Source organism: Scyliorhinus torazame, chromosome 4 (genome assembly GCF_047496885.1).
Source record: "Scyliorhinus torazame isolate Kashiwa2021f chromosome 4, sScyTor2.1, whole genome shotgun sequence".
Lineage (NCBI taxonomy): Eukaryota > Metazoa > Chordata > Chondrichthyes > Carcharhiniformes > Scyliorhinidae > Scyliorhinus > Scyliorhinus torazame.
In genome coordinates, this window is record NC_092710.1 from 106,143,838 (window position 1) to 106,152,306 (window position 8,469).

The 8,469-nt window shown below is 49.2% G+C and overlaps 1 protein-coding gene across 2 annotated transcripts in view; it reads right to left on the reverse strand.

Moving 5' to 3' along the window:
- The window catches only part of znf451 (zinc finger protein 451), a 103,383-nt gene extending 96,558 nt beyond the window's left edge, over window positions 1-6,825 (reverse strand). Inside the window, exon 1 of one of the 2 annotated variants that reach the window (XM_072498409.1) lies at window positions 6,347-6,825. The gene's annotated coding sequence lies outside the window, so the exon portion shown is untranslated. The remainder of the gene's footprint in view (window positions 1-6,346) is intronic. The other variant, XM_072498410.1, reaches the window with a different exon arrangement.
- Between the last annotated feature and the right edge of the window lie 1,644 nt (window positions 6,826-8,469).

Consider the following 8,469-nt stretch of genomic DNA (forward strand, 5'->3'; position numbering starts at 1 on the left):
AGCCAGTAGGAGGTTAGCGCATCAACTGAGGAAGCAGGAGGCAGCGAGAGAAAGTGGGAAAGTAAAGGATATGAGGGGGAAGGTAGTGGTGGACCCAGGGGCGATAAATGATGTGTTTCGCAAATTCTATAGTCGACCCTATGAATCGGAACCCCCAGCTGGGGAGGAGGGTATGAAGCAATTTTTGGAGAGGCTAGAGTTCCCAAAGGTAGATGAGGAGCTGGTGGAATGTCTGGGGGACCCAATTGGGTTCGGGGAGGTGATAGACGGGTTGGGGGCGATGCAATCGGTCAGGCCCCGGGACCTGATGGATACCCAGTGGAACATAGAACATAGAAAATACAGCACAGAACAGGCCCTTCGGCCCACGATGTTGTGCCGAACCTTTGTCCTAGATTAATCATAGATTATCATTGAATTTACAGTGCAGAAGGAGGCCACCCGGCCCCCCCGAGTCTGCACCGGCTCCCGGAAAGAGCACCCTACCCAAACTCAACACCTTCACCCAACACCAAGGGCAATTTGGACATTAAGGGCAATTTATCATTGGCCAATTCACCTAACCTGCACATCTTTGGATTGTGGGAGGAAACCGGAGCACCCGGAGGAAACCCACGCAGACACGGGGAGGACGTGCAGACTCCGCACAGTCAGTGACCCAAGCCGGAATCGAACCTGGGACCCTGGAGCTGTGAAGCAATTGTGCTATCCACAATGCTACCGTGCTGCCTTTTTTTTTTTTCTTTTCTTTTCAAATCCCCTCGGAACCTCCTGCCCTTCACCTTAAAACTATGCCCCCTTGTGCATGACCCCTCAACCATGGGGAACAGCGGCTTGCTATTGACCCGGTCCAACCCCTTCATAATCTTATACACTTCAACATATCCACCTTCTGCCTCCTCTGCTCTAAAGAAAACAATCCAAGCCTATCCAGTCTCTCCATATAGTTCAAATGCTCCATCCCAGGCCACATCCTGGTGAATCTCCTCTGTATCTCCTCCAGTGCATTCACATCCTTCCGATAGTGAGACGACCAGAACTGCACACAGTACTCCAGCTGTGGCCTAACCAATGTTCTGTGGAGTTTTATAAAAAGTTTTCTGGGTTACTGGGACTGCTCCAGTAAGCCCAGGTTAACTGGTTAAGCCCTGAAACGAGTCTAAGGAGCTGGGAGTGCTCCCTCCAACGCTATTACCTCGATCACTCTCAACTTGAAGCGGGACAAAGACCCGGAGAGCTGTGGATTGTACAGGCCGATTTCCCTTTTGAACGTAGACACTAAATTGTTGGCAAAGATCTTTGATATCGAGGACTGCGTCCCGGAGGTAATCGGGGAGGATCAGACGGGATTTGTGAAGGGCAGGCATCTGACGTCCAACATTAGACGGCTCCTGAATGGTATCATGATGCCAGTGGAGGGACGCGAGGTTGAGGTGGTAGTAGCTATGGATGAAGAAAAGGCCTTTGACCGGGTGGAATGGAAGTGCCGATGGGATATTTTAGGCAGGTTCGGGTTTGGGCAGGGATTTGTGGATTGGGTCCGGTTGCTATACCAGGCTCCAGAGGCGAAATCAAAAACCTACCGGGTCCGATCAGAATATTTTAGTCTCTGTAGGTGGACAAGACAGGGGTGCCCGCTCTCCCCACTACTGTTTGCCCTGGCCATAGAGCCCTTGGCAATGGCCCTTAGGTCATCGAATATTTGGCGGGGGATAGTGAGAGGGGGGGTGTGGAGCACAGGGTCTCGCTCTACACGGACGATTTACTGCTTTATATCACAGACCCGTTTGGGAGGATGGCTGGAATTATGCAGACACTGGAAGTATTTGGGCGGTTTTCAGGCGACAAGTTAAACATGGGAAAGAGCGAGGTGTTTGCGATTCAGGCATGGGGGACAGGAAAGGACACTGAGGGAGTTACCTTTTAAGGTGGTGGGGAAGAGTTTTAGTTAACTGGGGCTCAAGGTGGCTATGGATTGGGGACAACTCCGCAAGTTGAATGTGGGTAAAGCAATCAATCAGATGAAAAGGGATTTCCGCAGGTGGGACATGCTCCCGCTGACACTGGCGGTGAAGATGACAGTCCTCCCGAGACTGCTGTTTTTTTGTCAATGTCTCCCGATTTTTGTCCCAAAGGAACTTTTTTTAGGAAAATGAATGCGGCGATCTCGGGTTTTGTGGGGGGCTGGTAAAACCCCGAAGGTGAAGAAGACACTCCTGGAACGGGATCACGGGGAGGGGGGCTTGGCCCTCCAGAGTTTTATTCATTATTACTGGGCGGCCAGGAAGTGGGTAGTGGGGGAGGGGTCGGTTTGCGAGCAACTAGAGGCGGCATCCTATAAGGTTACGAGTTGGGAGGCTTTACTGTTGACGCCCCTGCCGTTCTCGCCGGCTCGGTACTCCACAAGCCCAGTGGTCGTGGCAGCCCCGAGGGTGTGGGGATAATGGAGACAGCACATGGGATTGGAGGGTTTCCCGAGCCTGGAGGCATTAGAGGAGGAGTTTGAGTTGCAGGGTGGGAATGGGTTTCGGTACCTACAGGTACGGGACTCTGTCCGGAGGCAGGCTTCAAGCTTTCATCTCCTCCCCCTGAGGGGATTACAGGATAAGATGATGTCAAAAACGGGGGTTGGGGAGAGGAGGGTCTCGGAGATATATAAGGAGTTGATGGAGTGGGAAGGGGTCCCTACTGGGGAGGTGAAGAGGAAGTGGGAAGAGGAGCTTGGAGGAGAGTTGGAAATCGAATTATGGGAAAAGGCTTTGAAGAGAGTCAATTCATCCTCGTCTTGTGCCAGACTTAGCCTGATCCAGTTCAAGGGGGTTCATAGGGCCCACAGGTCGGTAGCCCGGATGAGGAAGTTTTTTGAGGAAGTGGAGGATAGGTGCGGACGCTGTGGGGGAAGCCCGGCGAATCATGTACACATGTTCTGGGCGTATCTGAAGTTGAGGGAATTCTGGCAGGGATTTGTGGACGTTATGTCAGAGGTCCTGGCAGGGAAGGTGACTCCGAGTCCAGAATTGGCAAATATTTGGGGTGTCGGCGGTTCCGACAGGGTTTCTCAGGCTGGAAAAGATTAAGTTCGGCTTGAGAGGATCAATTCAGAGGTTCGCCCAGAGGTAGAAGTGTTTATGAAAATTACAAATGCTTCAATAAAATATTTTCTAAAAACAAAACATTTGGCTACAAAAAGGAATGAAACACCAACAGCAAATCCATCCCTCTTGATCCTGCAACGTCATCCTTACTAATATCTAAGGGGCTTAAGCCAAAATATATGGGGGGGGGGGGGGGTGCTGGCTGTTCCGCAGACTACAGGCTAGTCAAGCAACAGCCTGACGTGATCTGTAGGTCCAGTTCAGTGAGTATGACTATGCTCCAGACACCACCAGCCCTGCGAATGTCCTGTCGGTGGGACAGACCAACCAGTGGTGTTATAGTCGTGTACAGTTGGGAAGAAATTAAGCTGTGACTCCTCAACGTTGACTCTGGACCTAGTGTGGTTGATTGGAGTTTGATTTCAGAGTTTTTCACGGCATCAGGTCAGACGTGGGCAAGGAAGCCTCCTCCTGCTGGTTTCCACTTTCCACACCCACCCCCAGCTAATGAATCAATACTCATCCATTTTGAACACCACTTGGGGAAAGCACAGAGGGTGGCAAGGGGATAGAATGTACTGTGGAGTGGGGGATTTCAATGTCCATCACCAAGAATAGCTCGGTAACATGGGCTGGTCGGATCCGAAACGACATAGCTGTTAGACTGGGACTGCAGCAGGTGGTGAAAGAACCAACAAGAGGGAAAAACACACTTGTCCTCATCATCAACAACCTGCCTGCCGCAGACGCATCTGTCCAGGATTTAATTTAGTAATTCAGTATCGGTAGGAGTGACCACCTCACAGTCCTGGCAGAGGCAAAGTCCCGTCTCCACACCGAGGATACCCACCATTGCGTTGTGTGGAACTACCAGCGGGTAAACAGGTTAGATTCAGAACACATCTAACAACTCAAGAATGAGCACCCATAGGCGCTGGGGGCCACAGCAGCAGCAGAATTGGACTCAACTAAAATTCACAACCGTATTGCCCAGCATGCCACCTTTATCAACAACCCTGGTTCAATGAAATGTACAGGAGGGCATTCCAGGAGCAGCATCAGGCATACTGAAAAATGAAGTGTCAATCTGGTGGAGCTACAACAGAGGACTGCTCGCATGTCAAACAGCATAAGCAGAAAGTGATAAGACAGAGCTAAGCAATCCCGCAACCAATAGATAAGATCTAAGCTTTGCTGTCCTGCCACATCCAGTTGTGAATGGTGGTGGACAATTAAACTCAGATACCCATCCTCAATACTGGAAGAACCCAGCACATGTGCAAAAATCAAGGCTGAAATGTTTGCAACAACCTTCTGCCTGAACTGCCGAGTGAATGCTCCATCTCAACCTCCACTGGAGGTCCCTAGCATCACAGATGTCAGTCTTCAGCCAAGTCGATTTCCTCCACATATTAAGAAACAGCTGGATACTGCAAAGGCTATGGGCCCTGACAATATTCCAGCAACTGAATACCGGTGCTCTAGAACTAGATGCACCCCTAGCCACGTTATTCCAGTATCGCTACAACACTGGCATCGCCCCAGCATCGTAGAAAACTGCCAGGTTTATCCACCCACATGCAGCAAAAGACCTGGGCAATATCCAAACTTCGGGTGACAAGTGGCAACAAGTAACATTCGCATTACACAAGTGTCAAGTATTGACCATTTCCAACAAAAGAGAATCTAACCCTTTGACACTCAATAACATTACCAATGCTGAATTCCCCTCCATCAACATCCTGTGATTTACCACTAACCATGCCATATAACTGCTCTAGTTACAAGAGCAGGTCAGAGGCTGGGAATTTTGTAGAAAATAAACTCACCTTCTCATCCCCATCACTTGCCCCACCCTGTATCACACACAAAAGCTGTTCCAACATCTACAAGGCACAAGTCAGGAAGTGTGATGGAATACTCTCCACTTGCCTGGATGAGTGCAGCACCAACAACACTCAAGAAACTTCACACCATCCAGGACAAAAAAGCCACTCGATCAGCACCCCATCCACTATCAACATCCAGTCCCATCACACTGACAATTAGTACCAGCAGTGCTTACCGTACAAAAATGCACTGCAGCTACTTACCAAGGCTCCTTCAACAGCACCTTGCCAACCCCGTTACCTCTATCACTCAGGGGAACAAGGATAGCAGATGCATGGAAACAACACCATCTATAAGTTTCTTTCCAAGCCACATGCCATCCTTGAAACTATATTGCTGTTCTTTTACTCTTCTTTGGTGAAAATCCTGGAACTTCCTTACTAACAGCACAGTGGATGCACCTACACCACAGGAACTTCAGTGGTTAAAGAATGCAGCTCACCACCACTATCTCAAGGGCAATTACAGATTCGCAATACATGCTGGCCCAGCCAGCAATGACCACATCGCGTGAAAGAATAAAAAGTCCACAGGTTTATTACTCATGCTCAATAGACTTTGGCAACATCATCTGCTATTGCCAAAATGCCCACAGGAGCAGATGAAAAAACTTAGCCCCTTAAACCTGCTTAAGTAATCAATTAGGCCATGCATGGCTGATCTGTACCTTAATTCCATCTACTTACTTTGGCTCTGTAACCCCATTACCCTTCCCCAACAATAATCTACCCAATAAAATAAGCAAGATACTGGAATCTGAAATAAGAGCAGAGAATGCTAGAAAAACTCAGCATGTCTAGCTGCATCTGTTGGAAGAGAAAATAGTTCACCTACCCACCTCAGCTTTAAAATTTTCCATAAATCCCCTGCCTCCAAGTTACTTTTGGGGTAAATTTCCAAATTTCCACTATCCTTTACGTGAAAAAGGCTTCCTGACATCACCCCAGAATGGCCTAACTCAACTCCTTTGATCATCGTTAACATCTTCATAAATTGCGAGGGTATCTGCTCAATTTCCCATATTTCTGTGAACACTCACTGGTTTGATATTATGCACTTAAGGAAATACACGCCGGTCTAACTGGCCCTCGTTATGTAGCCCTCCAAGTACCTGTCAAACCCTGGGGTCTGGACAACTGAAAATGGTGCTGTCATTGGTGTTGCAATAAACCAGAGGTTGGCAGCAGCAGAGATTTTGGGGAAACTATAAAAAGCTATAGAAATACACCTTCAGAATCATTATTTACAAATAAAATTGATAGAGGCCTTATGAAGGTGGAGCAAACACCGTTTTTTTGTTTAAAAGAACAAATCAGAATCCTGAACCCCCCCCCCAGCTCAGCTTTGATCTCTGCACCAACCTCCAGCACAAAACCAGGTTTGCTTCTTCAGCAGCCCGCACACAGCTTGCAAACTTGTACCCAGTCCAGGAGTGACTCAGTGCCGTGCAGCAGCTGCCCGAATATCCACTCCTCTCAACATTGCATTCAGGCCGCCGTGCATGCGTTCGCCGAGTGCTGAATGAGGGGGTTATAAAGCCAGGAGTAGGGACTGCTCCCAGGCGCGCCCACAATCAGCGAGTGGCCGCCGCTCAACCCCTCACATTGACATTTGCGCGCCAGGCTGCTCCAGCAAATAGCCGTCCCTCACTGCGCCTGCGCCACCGTCTCCCTTTGCTCCCCGACTCACTGCGCCGGCACTGCCTTTTGCCCCTCCGGTCACTGCGCTTGCGCCGCTCTTTCCTAACCTGCCATTGCGCTTGCGCCGCTCTTTCCTAACCTGCCATTGCGCTTGCGCTGCCCTTTCCTACTTATCACTGCGCCTGCGCTGCCGTTTCAGCCCTGTCTTCCGCCCTACCCCGGTCGCAGCGCCTGCGCTGCCTTTTTTACCCCGACACCCCTCCACCCAAGTCACCGCGCCTGCGCCGCCGCCTTGGCCCCGCTTCCCCCCCCCCGCCCCCTGAACCCTGGTCAGCGCGCCTGCGCTGCCCCGCTTCGTATCCCCGCCCCCTGCTCACTGCGCCTGCGCCATCATCTCCGGTACTGCACACAGAGGGGGCGCCTGACTCACAATTGCCACGTCAGGTGTGTCGGCGTCATCAGTCACCAGGTGTGCTGCAAATATAGAGATTTAACAAATAATACTGGAATTTTATTATTTTTATTTTAGAATTCAGTCCAGTTTAAGGAATTAGTTAATTTGTTGAGATATTTCCATTTTCTTGCTGAAGGATAAAAGTGTACCAAAATATTTATAAGTGTCATCCATGATCCAGTGGGTACTTCTGAAGGTCATGGTTTAAATTCCCACTCCAGAGACCTCACTTAGGCTTATACTTCCAGTGCAGAATTTACAAGAGTGCTGCACTGTCAAAGGTGCTGACTGTCAGCTCTGATGTGATAGCAAAGACCAAGGCTCTCTTAAATGGAACTACATCATCCTATAACCAAAGAGAAAATGCTGGAGAATCTCAGCAGGTCTGGCAGCATCTGTAGGGAGAGAAAAAAGCTAACGTTTCGAGTCCGGATGACTCTTTGTCAAAGCATAGAATGCTATGACTGCTTCAAAAAAAGATGAGCATTTATACAGTGTCTTCCACGACTGCAGGAAGATGCGAAGTGTTTTACAACCAATTAATAACTGTTGCCACTGTTGTAATGTAGGAAACACAGCATTCAAACTAGCCACAGCAAGATCCACCAATAACAATGGAATAATGACCAGATAATCTGTTTATTTAAATGATGTGTTTAAAAAAATATTTTTATTAAGGCATTTATATATAAATATATACATGAAACACAGCCAAATCCAAAAAGAGAACAAACAGGAAATCTCATAACAAATAAATAACACCTCGCCGCCCCATAATCCCAACCATTCCCCTCCGCTCATCCTGTCTCTTTCGATGTTTTCTCCCTATAACCAACCCCCCCCCCCCCCCCCCCCACCCCCCCACTGGTAATGTCTTAACTATCCTTGAAGAAGTCAATAAGCGGCTTCCATCTCCGGGCAAACCCCACCCCAGCCCACCCCCGCAGACTCTCAAGGCGAACTTGATTTTTTTTTCCAGCCTAAGGAGTTCCGCAAAGTCGCTCACGCACACCCCAGCTTTGGCAACCCCGAGTCCCTCTACTCCAGCAAAATCCGTCTCCGGGCTACTAGGGAGGCAAAGGCCAGGATGTCGGCCTCTTGTCCACTGTGTCGTGTTGGGTGTTCTGGTTCACAAACAAGCCAACAATGCTGGAAGTGGTGTCACGCTATTTTATAAACTGTTCAACTATGCTAACATACTGTAAACGTGGGTATAGGCAATACCAGCTTAACTGTGGACCCTTTCCTATCACTAGCTAAGGTGAGGCATTCAGCACATGGTGAATGTCTGTGATGCAGGCTGTGAGCTCTGTGCTCTGAGCTGGCTGATGCTAGAATGAGCGGGAACTCTCCTGTCCCCTGTCTTTATAGTGCTTGTGCTCTCACTGGT